Source organism: Megalobrama amblycephala, linkage group LG22, assembly GCF_018812025.1.
Source record: "Megalobrama amblycephala isolate DHTTF-2021 linkage group LG22, ASM1881202v1, whole genome shotgun sequence".
NCBI lineage: Eukaryota > Metazoa > Chordata > Actinopteri > Cypriniformes > Xenocyprididae > Megalobrama > Megalobrama amblycephala.
This window is the reverse complement of record NC_063065.1, coordinates 29231084-29251435: the sequence shown is the minus strand read 5'-3', so window position 1 is coordinate 29251435 and position 20352 is coordinate 29231084. Positions and strand designations below refer to the sequence as shown.

Here is a 20352-nt window from a genome sequence, read left to right as displayed (position 1 = left end):
AGAAGCTGGCTCGTTGGCGGCTGAGCCTGGAGAAGCTGGCTCGTTGGCGGCTGAGCCTGGAGAAGCTGGCTCGTTGGCGGCTGAGCCTGGAGAAGCTGGCTCGTTGGCGGCTGAGCCTGGAGAAGCTGGCTCGTTGGCGGCTGAGCCTGGAGAAGCTGGCTCGTTGGCGGCTGAGCCTGGAGAAGCTGGCTCGTTGGCGGCTGAGCCTGGAGAAGCTGGCTCGTTGGCGGCTGAGCCTGGAGAAGCTGGCTCGTTGGCGGCTGAGCCTGGAGAAGCTGGCTCGTTGGCGGCTGAGCCTGGAGAAGCTGGCTCGTTGGCGGCTGAGCCTGGAGAAGCTGGCTCGTTGGCGGCTGAGCCTGGAGAAGCTGGCTCGTTGGCGGCTGAGCCTGGAGAAGCTGGCTCGTTGGCGGCTGAGCCTGGAGAAGCTGGCTCGTTGGCGGCTGAGCCTGGAGAAGCTGGCTCGTTGGCGGCTGAGCCTGGAGAAGCTGGCTCGTTGGCGGCTGAGCCTGGAGAAGCTGGCTCGTTGGCGGCTGAGCCTGGAGAAGCTGGCTCGTTGGCGGCTGAGCCTGGAGAAGCTGGCTCGTTGGCGGCTGAGCCTGGAGAAGCTGGCTCGTTGGCGGCTGAGCCTGGAGAAGCTGGCTCGTTGGCGGCTGAGCCTGGAGAAGCTGGCTCGTTGGCGGCTGAGCCTGGAGAAGCTGGCTCGTTGGCGGCTGAGCCTGGAGAAGCTGGCTCGTTGGCGGCTGAGCCTGGAGAAGCTGGCTCGTTGGCGGCTGAGCCTGGAGAAGCTGGCTCGTTGGCGGCTGAGCCTGGAGAAGCTGGCTCGTTGGCGGCTGAGCCTGGAGAAGCTGGCTCGTTGGCGGCTGAGCCTGGAGAAGCTGGCTCGTTGGCGGCTGAGCCTGGAGAAGCTGGCTCGTTGGCGGCTGAGCCTGGAGAAGCTGGCTCGTTGGCGGCTGAGCCTGGAGAAGCTGGCTCGTTGGCGGCTGAGCCTGGAGAAGCTGGCTCGTTGGCGGCTGAGCCTGGAGAAGCTGGCTCGTTGGCGGCTGAGCCTGGAGAAGCTGGCTCGTTGGCGGCTGAGCCTGGAGAAGCTGGCTCGTTGGCGGCTGAGCCTGGAGAAGCTGGCTCGTTGGCGGCTGAGCCTGGAGAAGCTGGCTCGTTGGCGGCTGAGCCTGGAGAAGCTGGCTCGTTGGCGGCTGAGCCTGGAGAAGCTGGCTCGTTGGCGGCTGAGCCTGGAGAAGCTGGCTCGTTGGCGGCTGAGCCTGGAGAAGCTGGCTCGTTGGCGGCTGAGCCTGGAGAAGCTGGCTCGTTGGCGGCTGAGCCTGGAGAAGCTGGCTCGTTGGCGGCTGAGCCTGGAGAAGCTGGCTCGTTGGCAGCTACTGGAGCGGAGGATTCAGCGGCGGCGGCTGGAGCAGAGGGCTCGGCGGCGTGAAGAGGGGTCCGATCCATTCCCTCATAGATGATTAAAACCCCCCCAGGCACTGGAGCTGGCTCTGTGGAGACTGGAGCAGCTGGCTCGGTGGCGGCGGCTGGAGCGGCAGGCTCGGTGGCGGCTGGAGCTGAGGGCTCGGCGGCGACTGGAGAAACTTGCTCGGCGGCGACTGGAGAAACTTGCTCGGCGGAGACTGGAGAAGCTTGCTCGGCGGAGACTGGAGAAGCTTGCTCGGCGGAGACTGGAGAAGCTTGCTCGGCGGAGACTGGAGAAGCTTGCTCGGCGGAGACTGGAGAAGCTTGCTCGGCGGAGACTGGAGAAGCTTGCTCGGCGGAGACTGGAGAAACGTGCTCGGCGGAGACTGGAGAAACGTGCTCGGTGGAGACTGGAGAAACTTGCTTGGCGGAGACTGGAGATAATGGCTCAGCGGCTACGACTGGCAGACAGGAGTGGGCAGGACCGTTGAAGCGGTATGTGCAGGGTTCTGGGGTGAGGTGAGCTGGCGAGGACCCGATAATAATAATAATAAATAATAATTTCCTTACATTTATATAGCGCTTTTCTGGGCACTCAAAGCGCTTTACATATTGAAGGGGGAATCTCCTCAACCACCACCAATGTGCAGCATCCACCTGGATGATGCGACGGCAGCCATATTGCGCCAGAACGCCCACCACACACCAGCTTATTGGTGGAGAGGAGAGTGATGAAGCCAATCACTGTATGGGGATGATTAGGAGGCCATGATGGACAGAGGCCAATGGGACAAGTTTGGCCAGGATGTCGGGGTTACACCCCTACTCTTTTCGAAGGACATCCTGGGATTTTTAATGACCACAGAGAGTCAGGACCTCGGTTTAACGTCTCATCCGAAGGACGGTGCATTTTGACAGTATAGTGTCCCCATCACTATACTGGGGCATTAGGACCCACACAGACTACAGGGTGAGCACCCCCTGCTGGCCTCACTAACACCTCTTCCAGCAGCAACCTAGTTTTCCCAGGAGGTCTCCCATCCAGGTACTAACCAGGCTCAGCCCTGCTTAGCTTCAGTGGGCAACCAGTCTTGGGCTACAGGGTGATATGGCTGCTGGCCAATAGGCTGCTGATGGGGCTGGACAAGGACTCTGGTTCTTTTGAATTTTATCAACTTCAAAATTAGAACCATTTAAAAGGAGAATAATATTTAGAGAATCGACTAAGGAGAAATTACAGGCTGGTTCATTATAACGAATTACGTCCTTGTCCAGTCCCATCAGAAACACAGCATTAAGACTGGCGTCAGGCCAGCTCACCAGATAACATACCTCCAAAAACTCCTCCACATATCTCTCCAATGGCCTGCCACTCTGCTGCAAACGACAAAGTCTTTCATCCGCCGTGAGAGATTCTGGATACAAAGGCGTTAGGAAAATCCCTATTGTCTTACTGTGGATATCCAACGGTTTCGGTCTCTTCTTCTGTTACGTGTGCGTATGCAAATAATGATGAAGCGTTACAGGAATCCACAGATATGGGTATTTAATGAGAGAACCACAGATACGAAGCATAAACACACTATTCCACATATAGAATAACATTAAGAAGAGACAGGGAGTGAAGGGAGTGAGTCCAATATAAAGGGAGTGCAAACGAGGAAGTCCAGGTGATGATGATGAGTGATGATGGGGAGATGACGAGGGAAGTGAGTGCAGGTGTGGAGAACAGGAGGATCATGGGAATTGGAGTCCAGGAGACAAGGGATCTGTGACAGGAACACAGTTTAAGATATTTTAGATTTAGTCCGAGAGCTTTCTGTCCCTCCATTGAAAATGTATGTATGGTATACTGTCCATGTCCAGAAAGGTAATAAAAACATCATTAAAGTAGTCCATGTGACATCAGTGGGTTAGTTAGAAGTTTTTGAAGAATCGAAAATACATTTTGGTCTAAAAATAACAAAAACTACGACTTTATTCAGCATTGTATTCTCTTCCGGGTCTGTTGTCAATCCGCGTTCACGACTCCGCAGACTCACGACCCTGATTCATGGCTTGAAAATAAATATTATGGCTTCAGTAGCTGTTGGGCCTGTTTACATTTAAATACTGTAAATTTGCAGATGCGTGATGACGCTGTGTGTGCTTGGTGCGTGTCCACTGGCAAGGAGCAGAGTGACCGTTTAATTAATTTCTTTAAAGTTGAGCGCAAAGTTCAGAAAAGCGTAAGCAAATTACATTCACAGGATTCATTGCACAGGGTTTGAAAGAGCTGTGAGAATCACATGCTTTACTTCATGTTAAACACTTGCAGTTGTGGTCTCGTCCGCCGAAGGCCTATTTTTCTGTACAAATGCTCTACGAAGGCATCATTTGTTGTTTGGATGCCGTGGGCTTATATAAAATATGAAATTCACTGATGGAAGGCTGCTTTCGATTTCAAATTCTCATGTGCACTTTTGGGAAGAGCCTTCACGTATGCGACTAGTGCTTAAATGAACTTGCTTTGTAAAATGCAATTGATGCAAAATTAAAAAAAAAAAAAAAAAAAAAACGATCATTGGCTTTTGGCATTCCTCATGCTAGCTTCACATAGATCGATTGGCTCTTAAATTTTAGTAAGATTAGTTTTCTGAAATGCTCATTTTGGTTCCTCTGTTGACTCTTCAATTTAGCAGGAAAAGCCAGGGAGGACAGCCTTGTATGGTCTGTTTGGGGGGGATTTTGTGCTCTCCCTGATTATAAAATGGGAGGTAGTCCCAAGAAGCTGCTGCTGTTTCCTGTCTTAACTTATCATGGAGCTCATGTAAAGGACATGAATTTTAGAACAGAGCCATACTTACTTAATTTCGATTGTTTGCTCTAGCTACATTTCTCATATTAGCTTCACATCGCTTGATTTGTTCTTTTGCAATAATTGTTGCATTGGCTTCCTGAAATGCACATCTGGATCCTCAGCTGGCTCTTCGATTAGCAGGAAGAGCCAGGAAGGATTGCCTGGTATGTTCTGTTTGGGGGGGGATTTTGTGCTGCTCTCCCAGTTAAAAAAATGGGAGGTTGTCCCCAAAAGCTGCTGCTGTTCCCGGTCTTGGCTTTTATGGAGCTCATGAAAAGGACGGGGAATTTAGAACAGAGCCATACCGCCAAATTGTAACTTTAGCAAAATATGCTAAAATTGACTAAAGTTTGTCTCTTGTAATTTTTGACTTAAGTGGTCCTGACTGAACACTGTTTGGAATTCACCCAGCGTTGGTCAATGTTTCATACTATTGTTGAACAACTTTCAGTTGACAAACTCCATAAAACAGTTTTAAAAGTTGTGAGTTGTGAAAATTATGAGATCTAGGACCAGTGCGTGCCATTGTAAAGACTGTATGTCTATGGTATGTAGTGAATTCCAGGGCCCAGTTTACGGCCGGGCCCCTCTCTCTCCGTAACAGTGGACAGAGGTTTGCTACATTTTGATTGGATCTCGGTGGACTAACACAAACAAACTGTCCAACGCCATCAGATAAAGATGTAAGGACAACATCCAGACCTCTCTTAGAGGGTAAGAAGACCTCTTGTACCAAGCCTGGGAAGGACAAGACTTCTCATTGGTCCACAGGCAGTTACTGCCCTTCACCCATCTAGACACTACTTCCTAAGGTTGGCCAGAGACTGCCATAAAAATTCCTCGGGACCTTAGCAGAAATGGGTGAAACAAAGAGAGATCACAAAGATCCATCCAAATCCATTCAAAACTATGTTTGAAAACCTTAGAACTGATGCAAACTACACATCCATTTCATACTTATTCACAGAAATAAGTATTCTCAGTGACAGCTATTTGTAGTGCAACATCTGATACAAATCCAGCTGTTAATGTACAATTGAATGACAGTTCAATCTTTTTCCATCATGTTTAGTCTCTATTTGTTTAGAATATTGCCAAAGGTATTCTGGTGGTGGTTTGGAAAGTGAGAAATGCATTGGTAAACTTTAAAGACACTGTAAAGACTTCCAACTTTGTGCTTAATGCAAATGAGTTCCACAGGAGAAAGAAGGGTGGGTCACACTCTGTGTGTCCCCTCTGATGCCAGCAGCCAATCACAGCACTCGAATGGAGAAGCGCCAAAATGCAATCTCCTCCTCATCGGAAAGGGATAAAGGTACCCTTTCTACAGACACTCCTCGTTCTGAGTCTGTCTGTAAAAGGGATATACCGTTCTGAGCCTCTGGTCCATCCAGAAGAGACAACAACAGATCCCGTGATCTGAGCCTACAGCTTGTGAGGCAGCAACAGAGACGACCACGTTCTGAGCCTCTAGCTTGTGAGGAAAGAGACATCAACAAACACTACGTTCAGAGTTTCCGTCCAGCGAGACCGTAATGACATCTGCAACAAGGTTAAGCTCAGGACAGCAAACCTTCACTCCAAGGTACCTTCGTCTGCGTGTTCCAGATTGTTAAGGACCTTCTGCACCTACGCCAGGGCCTCATCTGCGTGTTTTAGATTTTAGGATCCTTTGGTGCTCTAGGAGATCAGCATCCCACAGAGCTTCGTGTTCAAGCCTGTTGAAACAGATTCTGGCTCGTCTCCCCACTGCACTGTCGCCCAGCACAACCAGTGGAAGACGTCACCGTCATCAGACTCAACCACGTGGAACGTAAATATCACTTAACCAAACCTCTTTCCAGAGACCTTGGCATTGTTGTATATTATCACTATATAATTTCCTAATTTCCATTAGATGTAATATAGCTGATGTTAGTTGATAACAAATAATCTTCCGTTTATTTGTTTGGTGCATAATAAGGTTCTCCACCTTATTATTTTCAGAGAAACAGTTTATCTTTCCATAAGATAATGTAACTCTTCCATAGCCACACCCAACTTAATCACTTGTATTCTACGTAGTTTATGCACTTTATTCCTTTATCATTCATAGTATTCATTTAGTAGTTGTGTAAGTTATTCTTGTTTATCTTTTTGTTAATAAAATTTATTTTATTACACTTGTGTCTTCCTTGTGCTGAAAATACAGAAGAGGTTCTACAAGTTAGCAATATCACCAATCTTTCAGATAAATCAGCTGACCACTTTACATTAATTCTAAGTGAATGAAAGCCCCTGCTGGGAGTGTTCTCATACTGCCAAGGTAACAGACCTTGACTGGTGCCCTGAACTAGGGAAAAAGGGGAAAGTGGTCATCTGATCATAACCACACCTTAAGAGACGTGTGATCCAAAAATCACAAGGTCAGCGGTGACGTGAGTACCAATCCCTATTTTACTTTGTGTCCTTTGATGGACAAAGTAAAAATCACTACAGGTATATCAGTTAAGGTTTTAATTTCTTGACAGGAATTTAGAACATGTTGTTTGTGGATAATCTCTTAATCTGCATCAGGAAATAACACATTAATACTGATAGGGTAGAGTGGGGGAAAACGCCCCCCTTAAGGAAAATGTGACATTACAGTTAAACAAAACATAAATGTGACTAGAATTGCCATCCCTGTTTTGAGTGACTATGGCAGGAGTTATTCACCAAATATTAAAATTGCTCAGCCTTCATAATTAATTAGTATTTTGACTGAAAATATTTTTGTACAAAGGTGGGGTAAAATGCCCCCTTTCTTTACCAACCAGTTTGCTTCATAGATCAACAGCAAAATGAACAGACTAGTTTTTAATCTCTAAAAGTAAAAGGCAAGTAATGTATCAACATGTATAGGCCTATATATTTAATATTTTTAATATTTATTTGAGGAATAGCCAACATATCCAAATTTTTAACATTTGATAATTGATGTAGCCTATTTGTTCACCACTATCACCAAGACAAACAGAAAACCCTAAATAAATATTAAACTTATAAATTTGTATATTTATGTAGTGAAATATATCCAATAAATGCATTAAAAGCAATGCTCACTTGAGGTAAATTTTTTTTTTTTTTTTTTTTTTTTTTTATATTTTGATTTTACCAGCTAGTTATACTGCATTAAGTGTAAAACAAAGGATTTGATAGACAGAAATATGTTATTATAGTAATTATGATAGAGAGAAACTATGCCCTCTGGGGGGCATTTTACCCCTCAGCGTACGGGGCGTTTTACCCCACAAGCTACAACTTTTTTAAAAAAATGTTTAATTTTTAAAATATAATTATATTCCTTATAAATAACATATCCTCTCAAACTACAGACATCACTATTCATCTATCAAACATCACTGTGATATCCTGCAGAACATATTCTCTTAAACACTTGTTTACTAATATCTGAAAATTATAGCGCTTGCCATGTAATCCTCTTCTCTTCAGATACGTCGCTGGTGTTAGCTTCTCCAAGGAGATTTGATTATCCCTGTTGTCAAACGTAATGCATAGCAACAGTGAAAATGTATATTGACTACCTCTAGTGCTTATTTTGAGAAAAACAGGTGGGGGGCGTTTTCCCCCACTCTACCCTACTGTTCAATATTTGTGTGATATGTGATTCGCCGTGAGTGACCATTAACAGACCTGCTGCCTAAGGAACTACAAATCATCTTTCAAATGTCTTTTTAGTTTATTTTGCTATGTTCTTCTTTGACATTTTTACCATTTGAATGTTACGTTTATTCAATGCACAAACTATGATATTGTGTTTTTTTTTTTTTTTTTTTTTTGTCTAGGAATCATGTACTCTGAACAGTAATGGTGCATTGGACCTGGGACTGCATGTTTTTGAGTTCATGATGGAGGATTATCCTGTATCAAACATCACTTTGACGAATGAGAATGGGATCTCCTCTGTCAGAAATCCTTATAATCAGACCACCAACATTGACTCAACTCTACTCAGTCAAGTGTCTCTGCAGTTTGGAGTTGAAAGTGAGTGAGAATCATGTGGATCAGTGGTTCTCAACCTTTTTTAATTTCATCCCCATTGTCCACAACAAAATTCGAAGGCCCGGCACACTGCTAGTTTCTGTAAATTAAGTAACAGGATTGGAAGTATGCTTAGGCCCTCTAGTGGGCCTCTGTTTCAGAAACATTGACTTAAAAAAAGAAAGGTCTGTTTACTCCCTTTCATGTTGTTCAAAAGGCATCTTCTGTAAAACACAAAAGCTTTTTGTCCACAAAATGATAGTCAAATGGGTCCAGTATTGTTTTGAATTTCACTGTATGGACAGCTAAAACAACCTTGAAAATATCTTTTTGTTGTTGTTGTTGTTGTTGTTGTTGTTGTTGTTGTTCTGCTGAATATATTTAAAAAATCATATGGATTTTGAATGACATGAAGTGATATAAAATTATATTCCTCCATTGACAGCAATTCATATTAGAGTGCAACAAGTTGGGTTTCATATGTAAAAACTCCAAACTCAAAACTCCAGAGGAAAATTGATTTTTAATAATAAATTACAAACCTTTAAACACAGCCCTGCTGTGAACTATGAGGTTGTTAATCAATGGTATTTGCTTCTGTTGAAGACATCAGACCATTTTACTTCAACATATTTTTAAAATAATTGTTTAACAACAGAATTCATGGTGAAAAACTACATTACCCATGGTGCTGTACAGAAAATCCCACTAAGAGAGCCACGACAAGAAAAACATGCCAAAAGAACTCTTTAGCCTCGCCCACTCCAGTGAAGCACTGCAATGGACGTAATTGAGTTGGTCTCCCTATGATCTCAAAATATTACTCCAAATCAAAGTTTGTAATGTTCATGTTTATGGCTTATATTGCTTTGGATGAAGATTTTAAAAAAATAATAAAAAATAAAAATCTCTGTGGGAGAATTGAATAGGGGAAAAAAATACTTCCAGAGCCAACACTGATGAAAACTTCACTGTTGCACTCTATTAGAAACGTGATGAAATACAAACTAAAAGAACAATTGCCATTTGCTGTCAAAGACTAGTCCTGTATGACTAAGGCTTTAGCAGTAGTTCTCATGTATTGTGAGCTCCAGCTCAACATTTAAATTATTCTACCCTGTTTCCACTGTTTTGTAGTCCTAACACCAGTCCATAGTTGTGTACCGGGGTGAACAGGCCAAGTTTACTGACACCAACTCCCTTACATGGAGATGTGCAACATGCAGCTGTGGGACATGTTCACATTATTGACCTCCGCGCCCAGAACTCGCACAACAGGTCTGAAATATGCATTGTCCAAAACTAAACTAAAAGTATTCCTGCAACAACTTTCCTGAACAGTGTTTTTCCTGAAGTGCGTATTTGTGTTTGTTAGGGATGCACCGATACTGTTTTTTAAGGACCGAGTACGAATACCGATACTTTTTTCTAGTACTCGCCGATATACCGATATCTATACCTATACATTTATACATTTATTCATTTCTCTCTCTCTCTCTCTCTCTCTCTCTCTCTCTCTCTCTCTCTCTCTCTCTCTCTCTCTCTCTCTTTCAATTCAATTCAATTCAATTCAATTCAGTTCAATTCAATTGGGCTTTATTGGCATGACTGTGTTATGATACAATGTTGCCAAAGCAATAAACATGTAATAGGTTATACAGGTATAGATTGATAATTAAATAAATTAAAAGGAAGAAGAGAAAAAAGAAATATATATACATGCATGGCTATATTGTATATGTTATCATATAATTTAACAAGTGGTTAAAAAAACAAAAAACAAAACAAAAAAAAAACATGGTAAATAAATACAGAGAGCAGTAATGAGATTGAAAAGAAAAAGAAAAAAAAAAAAAAAAAATGAAAGGAGAGGGTTTATTCTTTGTCCCTCATAATATGACAGGAGGACACATACTCTGCTGCCAGGTGGACACACTTCTCTTTCTCTCCTAAAATATAACAAAGTTTCTCAATGTGGCTTGCTTGTTGGAATTCAGGTAGAATTTGACCAATTTGGGTGAAATATGTTTCTCTAATATTATTATATTTGCTGCACTGTGTAAGGAAATGTAGTTCATCTTCCACGACTCCATCGAAGCAGTTTGAACAGAGTCTGAGTTCTTTGGCTCTCCAGCTCTGTTTGTGTCGGCCCGTCTCTATATACAGGCTGTGGTCGCTCAGACGATACTTCGCCAGGAGCTTTCTCTGATGATATTCTTTAATTTTTATTAAGTAAGGTGCCAATTGATAATCTGTCTTTATTTTGTGAAAGTATTTTAATTTGTTTATTTGTGCTGCTTTGATCTGCCAATCATGGGTGTACTTTTCCTGGGTTCTTTGACCTATTTCTTTAATTTTTGAGAGTTTGAATTGAATTTTTGAATTTAGTTGTTGGTGTGTTTCTACTAAATAGTGCAAGGGGTCATTCTCTGGGTGTCCTGCCCTGTATGAAAGGAGGACAGTGATGGTAGGCATCTGCCTGTGAGTCTGACAGATGAAACCAGAACTTCGCTGCTCTCTTCTGGATTTCAGATAAGAGAGGGAATCTGCCCAGTTCTGCCCTGCAACCCAGACTAGGGGCATTTCTGTGGAGACCCAGGATATTTTTGCAGAATTCGAGGTGGAAAATTTCAACAGGATTTTTGTCCCACGATTCATAGTTTAATTTAAATTTGGGGCCCCAGATTTCAGAGCCGTACAAAAGAATGGGCTTGATGATGGCATCAAAAATTTTCATCCACAGTTTTATGGGTGGGTTGAATTTGAACAATGATTTTCTTATATTGTAATAAGCCCTGCGTGCCTTATCGGTCAGATCTTTCATTGCCATTTCAAATTGTCCAGAAGCTGAGATTGTGAGACCCAAATAATTATAATATGCGACATGATTGAGAAGTGTTCCCCCGATTGTAAAATTATATTTTTTGTCAGTAAGGCGAGGTTTTTTTTGGAAGATCATGATTTTGGATTTGTCCATGTTAATTGGTAAGGCCCAGTCGCTACTGTACTGCTCTAGAATGGAGAGGCTTTCATGCAGTCCCTCTTCATGAGGTGACAGCAGCAGAAGGTCGTCGGCGTACAGGAGGCATTTGATTTCTCTGCCCTCGAGGGTCAGACCAGGACAGGAGGACTTCTCAAGTGCTGATGCCAACTCATTGATATATATATATATTAAAGAGAGTCGGGCTGAGGCTGCAGCCTTGACGGACCCCTTTATTTTGACTGAAATAATCAGTTCGTTTGTCATTGATCTTGACACAGCATTTGTTCCCGTTGTAAATGTCCTTTATGATATCATATGTCCTTCCTCCTATTCCACTTTGGATAAGTTTTAGAAAAAGCCCATCATGCCATACAGAATCAAAGGCTTTTTTAAAATCAATGAAGCAGCCGAATATTTTTCCTTGTTTTTTTTTGATGAACATATTTTTGAATTAGTGTGTGAAGTGTGTAAATGTGATTTGATGTTCTCTGATTGGGCATAAATCCAATTTGACAATTCTTTAAAATTGTTGTGTTCTTGAATGAACTGAACTAATCTGTCATTAATAATGGAACAGAATAGTTTTCCGAGGTTACTGCTCACTGTGATGCCTCTGTAATTATTTGGGTCGTACTTCTCACCTTGTTTAAAAATTGGAGTTATCAAATTTTCTTTCCATATTTCAGGAAATTGTTCCTGATTTTAATAACAGGTTGAACAATTTTAAAATGGCATCTTTCAGTTTGGGGCTGCTCTGTTTCAGCATCTCATTAGATATTCCATCCACGCCACAGGATTTTTTGTTTTTTAGGGATTTCATCTTGTCTGTCAGTTCATTTAATGCTATGGGCTGGTCTAAATTATTTAGCTGGTCTTTTATAGTGCGTTCCAGGTTATGTAGTTGGGAGGTCAGATGTTTTTGGCTAAGGGTTGGTTGGTTTGGTGAATAAAGATTTCCAAAATGTTCGGTCCAGATTTTAGGGTCATAGATGGGAAGGTGTTTGGCTTTTTTGGATTTGTCTAAATTGTTCCATAATTCCCAAAAACAATTTTGATCTACTGCCTCCTCAGTCTTGTTTAGTTTTATTTTCGTGTGATCAGCTTTTTTCTGTATTAATAATGACTTGTACATTTTAAGGGTTTCTTGATATGTGGCTCGTATTTGTTGGTTTGCTGGGTCTCTGTGTTTTTTGTTTGATAATGACCGTAATTCTTTTCTTACTTTTTGGCATTCTTTATCAAACCAACCAGCATTAGCCATTTCTTTTTTGCTTCTATAATTCTTTCTTTTTCTCAGGGCTTTTTTGGCCACTGTAGAGAAGATTTTTGTTAACTGTTCAGTTGCTAAATTGGTTGTCGTCTTCTCTTCACTAAAAGAAGTCAATAGAAATGAGTCTATCATGTTCTGAACATGAGTGCTTTGGAGCGCAGCTTCATACTGGGCAGGACTGTCTTTACTCCATATAAATTTGGGGGGGAGTGGATACAGTTTAACCTTCTGATCTGAAGATGGCAGAAGATTCAATGACCTGTTCAGACTGAGGACCATGTGACTGTGGTCTGATAACGGTAGCTGTGGCATCACTGTGAAATAATTGATTTTATTTTGGTCTATATCTGTGATGGCGTAATCTACCGTGCTGCTGCCTAAATGTGAGCAGTAGGTAAATCGACCCAGAGAATCACCCTTTGTTCTGCTGTTAACTATATAAAGACCCAGGCTTTTGCAGAGTTGCAGGATTTGTTTTCCATGTCTGTTTATTGTGTTGTCATAATTCTGACGTGTTTTAGTATATCGTTTTTGTTGATGATTAAGTGAACCGTTTATATATTTGTCTCCATCAGAGCTGATGTAGTCCACTTCCTTCCCCGTTCTAGCATTCAGATCCCCCATTAACAGAACTGATCCTAGAGACTGAAAGTAAATGATCTCTGACTGTAGGGTTGAGAAGATGTCATCATTATAATAAGGTGACTCATATGGGGGATATATGTGGCACACAGGTACAGGTCCTCGTCTAAACACAAAAGCTCTTTTTTAAGTTTTATCCAAATATGTGTTTTCCCTTTTTTCACAGGTTGAATATAATGCCACAGATGGTCTTTGAACCAAACTATGATTCCTCCTGAATCTCTTCCATTTTTAACATTAGGCTTTTTGATTGAGGGTATTCGTAGCTCTCTGTAGTTTAAAGGAGTGCGGGTTTTGGAGTCTAAACGACTCCATGTCTCAAGTAAAATAATTATATCTGAACTATATACAGTATTGACAAAATCAGGGTTAGTCATTTTCTCTCCAAAAGCTGAAGAGAACATCCCTTGAATATTATAACATGTTATTTTAAACGATGACATTGAAAAATATTGTATTTACCGGAACAATGTATGAATTTATGACCAAATCATGTTTTAAAATATAGATTAATCAATTAAAAAAAGTAATATAAAAGGTATATAGAAATATAGTGAGTGAATTAATTTTACAAATGTTACATTTAAAAATAAACTAATAAAAAGAAATAATGAAATCATTAAGAAATAATGATCATACTTGACTACAGACATACTGTGATTCCTTAAGCTAACAGGTTGTCACATATCATTTTTAGCATGTGTTTTATCTGGACCAGGTCACTGGTGTCTGTTCTACCTCGTCCGGCCACTACAGTGGCGTAGCTGTCTGTCTGACTGACCCTCTCTTTGCGGTCAGGATGTGTTTTCTGGGGGCTTTTCAGGGCTGACTCCTTGATGGTTTTTGCAAACATTCTCATGCCCTCTTGATGGATGTGGATGTGGTCGTACAGATGCTTGTGGGTGATGTGCGGATGGTTGACTATGTGGACATTCGGCATTGGAGCGCAGACTCTAGCTATCTCCGCATTGATTGTGCTGATGATCCTGTGTGGCACGTCTCTGCGAGGTAGAAGGGTTGAGATGATGACCTTGGCTCTGGGGTAGATCCTGCTGGCTGTTTTCACCACGTTGGACAGGGCTTTAGTGACGTCCACCCTTCTAGCACTGAGGTCGTTTGTTCCGGTGTGAAGAATGATGTGTGACGGTACACCGCAGAACACGCTCTTGCAGCAGTCTTAAAGCAGAGTGTGAGGTGGGACACCAGAACTTTTTCACAGATCTCACCGGAAACAGTCGTCTGGGGTCAAGATGGTGGCCGTTGGAGTCACAGAGGATGACGATGTTGTCTTTACTCTTCTGTTCTCTGCTGGTGCTCATGGGTGATGTTGTTGTTGTTCGTGGTGGGTGACTCTGTGTGGTGTTGCTGTTCTCTTTCCTCTTGAGGCTCTGAGGGGCTTAAGGAGACTGACGAGTTGCAGGAGTGAAGGAGCTCTGAGGTTGTGTGCTAACTCTCTTCTGATGTTGAGTTGAGTTTGGGACTCTTATAGGAGAGGAGGTGCTGTGTGTTTGTGTGCTGACACACTGCTGATGTTGTTTTGTGTGTAGCTGGTTCCTGGTCTCCTCCAGCAGTCTCTCCAGAGTGTGGCTGTGTTGTTCTCTTATAACCAGTTCCTCTCTCACCCTCCTCAGCTCCTGGCGCAGCTTTTGATTGTCCTCCTCCAGTTGTCTGACAGCGGAGCAGAGCTGTTGAAGTTGTTGAATGCTATGGTGGCTGTTCAGGTTCAGGAGCTGGTGGAGGTTGTTGGTAGTTTCCTCTTTAAACAGGAAGAAGTCCTGCTCCAGCTCAGCGATGTTGTCTTTCAAGGCCTTTATCTTGGGAGATGCAGGAGTGCTGATGTGTCTGTCTGTTATAGGAGTTCTTGAACTGGGGTTTATGTTGGTACCTATTGTGTTGCAGAGTCCATCCTCTTCTGTTAACTTCTGTTGGATATATTACCTCCAACTCCTCTTCATTTTTGAACAATGCCTCTGCTTTAGGTAGGCCCATGTTGTTCTCAACTGAATTAACTGCCACGGAATGTTAGCTTGGCTAGCAGTTAGCTTGATATGTTGAGTTTATATTCAGTTTTAGGTGATGACAGAAAAATAAATCTTTTTAGAGGTCTTACCTTTAAAATCTTCTGCCTCTATTGTTCACAATTAAGTATCCAATTAATTAATTACAGTTTGAGTCATAAAAATCATACATTCTCTGGCAAAATTATGCGGATATCAGGAGCTGATATTTTTGCTGCCAACTGCCATCGTAACCACGGTAATCTCTCTCTCTCTCTCTCTCTCTCTCTCTCTCTCTCTCTCTCTCTCTCTCTCTCTCTCTCTCTCTCTCTCTCTGAGCGGATGCTGTGAGTGAGTGGGCGGAGTCAGCGTGTGAGTGAGACTTCTGCGGTACGAGTGAGTGTGCTTTCTTTTTCTCTTCTCTTTTACTGTCGCTGCTTTAAAGTTTTGTTTACACGTTTGTTTGAAAATAAGGCTAGGAAAGTTTAAGGAGGGGGCTTTGGGTTTGTGGAGCGGCAATGGCGGGTCCACGCCAAACAAAGTTTGAGCAGCTTTCTCGAAGGCATGGGATAAAACTCGCGCCTGTGATGAACTGCTCTGTGGAAGACTGTAGCCTGGCTGTTGGTGAAGCTGTTGGTTTTGACAGTATTATGTCGGCTTCACGAATGAACAGTGCTGTTGTCATTTTCCTTGATACTATTGAGAAGGTAAACAGTGTAGTTCAGAGCGGGGTAGTAATTCAGGACACTTTTACTCCAGTAATGCCGCTGGTTCAGCCGGCAAAAAAGATAACGCTGTCGAATGTGCCACCTTTTATTAAAGATGAGCTCTTGGTGAATGAATTGTCTAGACATGGAAAAATTGTGTCCCAAATGAAAAGGATTCCACTGGGGTGTAAGTCGCCCTTGCTTAAACATGTTGTATGTTTCAGACGGCAGTTACATATGATCCTAAAGAGCGATACGGATGAACTGAACGTGACTTTTAAATTCAGGGTTGATGGCTTTGATTATGTCGTATTTGCATCGTCTGATACTATGAAATGTTTTGGCTGTGGGCAAGAGGGGCATGTTAGGCGTGCATGTCCTGAGAGAGGGAATGAATTACTAGACTCTGAGCCGGGCCCGAGTAGGGAAACTGTGCGTGATAGTACTAGTGTAATAGCGACTGATGATGATGATGATGATGATGATGATGATGATGGTAATGTTGTGGGGCGAAACACAGAAAGTGTGAGGAAAGAAGCCGATACAGTGTTTACTGTTGGTGCAGGGGAGAATACAGAGAAAGGAACTAATGCAGTGTTTACTGATGTTTTGGGGGAAAGTTCGGGGAGTGGGGAGAAAGAAACTGCTGTCATTGAGTCTATTATGGAGGAGGAGATGGTGACTGACATTGTTCGGGATGAAACACTGTTCAAAATACCCAATACTAAGAGGAAAAGGGCTAGAAAGAGTACGGAAGTGGCTAAAATGAGCAGATTAACAAAAATACAGTCTGAAAAACACTCTGATATTGAATGCAGTACAGTTGATGATTCTGACAGTGATGTAGTGGACAGTAACACAGTACGAAGTAGACACAGTGATTACAATTTTGACAAAATAAAGTCTTTTCTGCAAAGGACTAAAAATGTGAAAAATGTCCAGGTTGAAGATTTTTTTTGCTGACCGCAGAATGTTTATCAACTCAGTGACAGTGCTAATGAGAGGTGAAGGAGGGGAACAGTTTACAGTGCAGGAGATCTATAGATTGAAGAAACTTGTTTCCAAACTGAAATTAGAATTACAAACTGAGGATGGCTTTGAGACCACATAATCTGTGTTTTTCTATGATGTTGTTTGGTTTGTGTCCTCTCATACTACTTTTTATAATGAGTGTGATGAGGGTGAGCTCTCTCAACTTGAATGGGGCCCGAGACATGCATAAAAGAGCATTGCTGTTTGAACTTATCAAACAAAAGAATATTGATGTGATGTTTGTTCAAGAAACGCACAGTGACTGTATTAATGAAATAGACTGGAAAAAAGAATGGGAGGGTGATGTGTTGTTTGCTCACTTGAGCTCTATTAGAGGAGGGGTGGCTGTTCTCTTTGCTAAGAATTTTTTGCCTATTTCATGTGATGTTAAACATGTGGTTTCTGGCAGATTATTATGCATAAGGGCTCAGTTTGAAAAATTCAAGGCTGTTTTTATTAATGTTTATGCTCCTACAAATGGAAGTGAAAGAGTACTTTTTCTTAAGGATGTTAATACCATCCTGCAGAATTGTAGTTCTGATGATTTTTTGTTTTTGGGTGGTGATTTTAATTGTACCGAGAATTATAGAATAGACAGGAATCACATTGAACCTCATGCTGCTTCAAGCCGAGTTTTAAATGAATTAATTGAGACTCACAGCTTGTGTGATGTATGGAGGGAGCTAAATAATAATGTAAGACAATACACATTGGGTACATAACAGAGAAAACTTTATTTCCTTGGCCAGGTTGGACAGGATTTATTGTTTTAGACATCATTTTAATGTTGTGAAAAGTTGTTTTATTACACCAACTGGTTTTTTCTGATCATTGTTTAGTATCATGTAATGTTATATATAGCAAATGTGAAGTCAAAGAGTGCATATTGGCATTTTAACACCTCCCTGTTAAGTGATGTGAATTTTAGAGATGTGTTTATTTCCTTCTGGAATAATTTTAAATTGAGAAAGTGTTGTTTTAAAAATTTGCGTGAGTTGTGGGATTATGGGAAGATTGAGGTGAAAGTATTTTGTCAACAGTATACTTTCAGTGTTTCTCGGGACATCACTAGATCAATGAAAAAACTTGAATCTGAAATAATAGAAGCGCAGGGGTTAGCAGAGGTTAATGGGGAGGGAAGACATATTGAGACACTTAAAACTAAGACATCTCTTCTTGCAGATTTGCTCGGCATTAAAGCGCAGAGGGCTCTGGTCCGTTCTCGTTTTCAGAATTTAACACAAATGGATGCCCCATCTAAGTTTTTCTTTAGTCTTGAAAAAAAGAATGGTCAGAGTCGTTATATTCACTGTTTACGCTCTGAGAATGGGCAAGAGCTAACACAGACATCTGATATCAGAAAACGAGCTGTACAGTTCTATGGAAAATTGTACAGTAGTGAATACAGAGAGGACAAGGTGTTATCCGCTAGCTTCTATGAAGGTCTGCCAAGTGTCCTGGAGGACTCAAAAGCAGAGCTGGAGAGGCCTCTTTCTGCAGAGGAACTTCTGAATGCTCTGAAGGGCATGGAGAGCGAAAAAGCTCCTGGGATGGATGGACTCCCTGCTGAATTTTATAAGGAGTTTTGGGCTGTGCTGGGTGAGGACCTGTTGGCAGTCCTAAATGAAAGTTTGTCTGTTGGCTCTTTGCCCTTGAGCTGTAGGAGAGCAGTGATCACATTGATACCAAAAAAAGGTGACTTGCAGGAGATCAAGAACTGGAGACCTGTGAGTTTGCTTTGTTCTGATCTTAAAATTCTTTCTAAGACCTTAGCAAATAGACTGAGAAAGGTGATGGGGCAGGTCATTCATTTTGATCAGACGTACTGCGTGCCGGGCAGATCAATTATTGATAATGTTTGTCTCATACGAGATGTTTTAAGTGTTTCAAGTCTTTTAGGGGTTAATTTGGGTTTTATCTCTATTGACCAACAGAAAGCATTTGATAGAGTGGAGCACCAGTATTTATGGGACACCCTAGAAGCATTTGTTTTTAGTTCTGATTTTATTGGTATGATAAAAGTGTTGTACCAGGACACTGAAAGTTTGCTGAAGATCAATGGTGGTTTGAGCGCCCCTTTTAAAGTTAGTAGGGGGATCAGACAGGGTTGTGCACTGTCCGGTATGCTTTACTCATTAGCCATTGAACCAATGCTGAATAGACTAAGAACCATGATTAATGGTTTAACATTGCATCATGATATTCAGCATCAAATTTCTGCTTATGCTGATGATGTTATGGTCATGGTAAACGGACAAGAAGACATTAATAAGCTGGTTTCTGTTATTAATGATTTTGGAATAATTTCAGCTGCCAAAGTTAACTGGGAGAAGAGTGAAGCATTGGCTGTTGGGAAATGGGAGGGAGGTCTTCCAAAATTACCTAGTGGGATGATTTGGAAGAGAGAAGGTTTTAAATATCTTGGTGTGTATCTTGGGGATTCAAATACCCAACAAAAGAATTGGGAAGGGGTTTTTCAAAGGATAGAAGGAAAATTAAAAAAGTGGAAATGGCTTCATTCACAATTGTCTTTTAGAGGGAGGGTTTTAATTGTCAATAACTTGGTTGCTTCAACATTATGGCATAAATTATCTTGTGTGGATCTGCCTGTTGGTTTGTTGTCCCGATTGCAGACAATCTTAGTGATTTTTCTGGGAAAGTTTGCACTGGGTTCCTCAGAGTGTGCTCTTTCTTCCTAAAGAAGAGGCAGGACAAGGGCTAGTCCATTTACCAAGCAGGCTTGCTACTTTTCGTCTGCAGTTCATCCAGAAATTTCTGACGGTGGATCTGGTGTGGCGGAAGGTGGCAAAAACAATCTTACACACAGTGGATGGACTCGGACTGGATGCTGCTCTGTTTTTAATGGATGTGAAACAGTTACGACTGGCTGGACTGTCTCAATTCTACTGTGGACTTTTTAAAGTGTGGGGACCGTTCAGTGTGCGCAGGATGGAAGAGACCAAATCTTTGTACTGGCTATTACAAGAGCCTTTTATTAAAGGAGCTCGTATGGACATTGTGGGTGGGAATGTTCCAGGACCAGGACTGTTCCAAATCTGTGACATTGAGGCACATAATTGATGTGGCTGGACCCAAGCTGAACGATATAAATGCGGTGGCCAGTTTGTTGGGTCAGAAATCAACTCGTCACACATCACTCGTAATGGAGATGTGGAAAACACAGCTAATGAACGAGGAATTGTCTTTGATAAAGGATTTTAAAAATGGAAGAGAAACTTTCGATGTAAGAGACCCTTTTCCAAAGCTTGAGTTGACACCAGACCTAAAAGAAATGGGCTACAAAATTTAGTATTGAGTGAAGTAGGAGGGAAAGTGATGTATAAATGCTTTGTTAAGGTTTTAAATACAGTAACATTAAATGGAAGGATTGATACAGTGTGGAGAGACAAACCTGGGTTGAAAGAAGAAATGAAGCCAGTGTGGAGGGTGCTGTACAA

The 20352-nt window shown here is 42.1% G+C and overlaps 1 pseudogene; it reads right to left on the bottom strand.

Moving 5' to 3' along the window:
- Positions 1–2404: 2404 nt before the first annotated feature.
- On the bottom strand, positions 2405–2521 carry LOC125258636 (annotated as a pseudogene).
- Positions 2522–20352: the final 17831 nt, after the last annotated feature.